This window comes from Chaetura pelagica, unplaced genomic scaffold (genome assembly GCF_000747805.2).
Source record: "Chaetura pelagica isolate M959 unplaced genomic scaffold, ChaPel_1.0 scaffold408, whole genome shotgun sequence".
Taxonomy (NCBI): Eukaryota; Metazoa; Chordata; class Aves; order Apodiformes; family Apodidae; genus Chaetura; species Chaetura pelagica.
This window is the reverse complement of record NW_009954229.1, coordinates 1,264,341-1,265,247: the sequence shown is the minus strand read 5'-3', so window position 1 is coordinate 1,265,247 and position 907 is coordinate 1,264,341. Positions and strand designations below refer to the sequence as shown.

The following is a 907-nucleotide window of genomic DNA, read 5'->3' as shown; positions in this document are numbered from 1 at the left end:
TAGTCTCAGAGTGACAAGAATTCCAACAGAGTGGGGTTGGGGGCAAGGCAGGCTCAGCAACCTCCCTGCCCACCCTCACGATGACAAACCCACCCACCCACACTCCCTCAGTGCCTCCAGCTTATTCACTGCTTTGTCCTGCACCTGCTGGAAGCACCAGAGCAGGGGCAGGAACCACCCACGGGGGCAGCTTTATGACTGGATGGTGTTGAGGACACTTCACACTGAGTCACCAGGGGAGGAACCACCCCCAGCCCACAGATCCAGCTCAGAAGGATGGCTGCTCCACCATCAAGGTGAGCCTGAGGGAACAGCAGGTCTCTGTTTTGAGAATTACCAGCACTGTTTGACACACTCCCAGCACCTGAGAGCCAAACTGCATGTGTTGCCAAAGGCTCATCTCTCTCACACAAGGCAGAAAAAAATCTGCAAGCCCTGATGACAGCAGCTGGGCTGTAAATCCTCACACTCATCAATCTGTCTCCTGAAGGGTGAAGCAAGCAGGCCAGAAGGCAGGCCTCTTATTTTAGGCTAAAAAAACCCAAAAGGCACATTCCCAGGGGGGAGGTGGAAGAGGAATTTGCTCAGCCTGCAGGACCAGAGAGCTTCAGAGCCTCAGCAAACAAGACACTGCTCGGGAAAGCTGGAGGTGTGTGTGTGTGCCCCAGAGCAGCCCTGAGTCACGGCCGGGGCTCCAACCCACCCGTGACTCACCGCGAGCAGAACCAGACTCATTTCACTGCCCTCAAACCCACACGTTCCCAGCAAAACCTGCGGGGGGAGGGGATGGACATGTGGCCCAGAACGTGCCTGAACCACCCGGGAGGGTCCCAGCCCCCCCCCGACCCCTCAAAGCCACCGAAACACAACAACGAGCAGGTGCAGAGGCCGGAGCTGCCAGGGCACC

At 57.7% G+C, this 907-nt stretch overlaps 1 protein-coding gene across 1 annotated transcript in view; it reads right to left on the bottom strand.

Moving 5' to 3' along the window:
* ATPAF2 (ATP synthase mitochondrial F1 complex assembly factor 2) overlaps positions 1-907 on the bottom strand; it is a 7,391-nt gene that overhangs the window by 5,130 nt on the left and 1,354 nt on the right. The window lies entirely within an intron of this gene.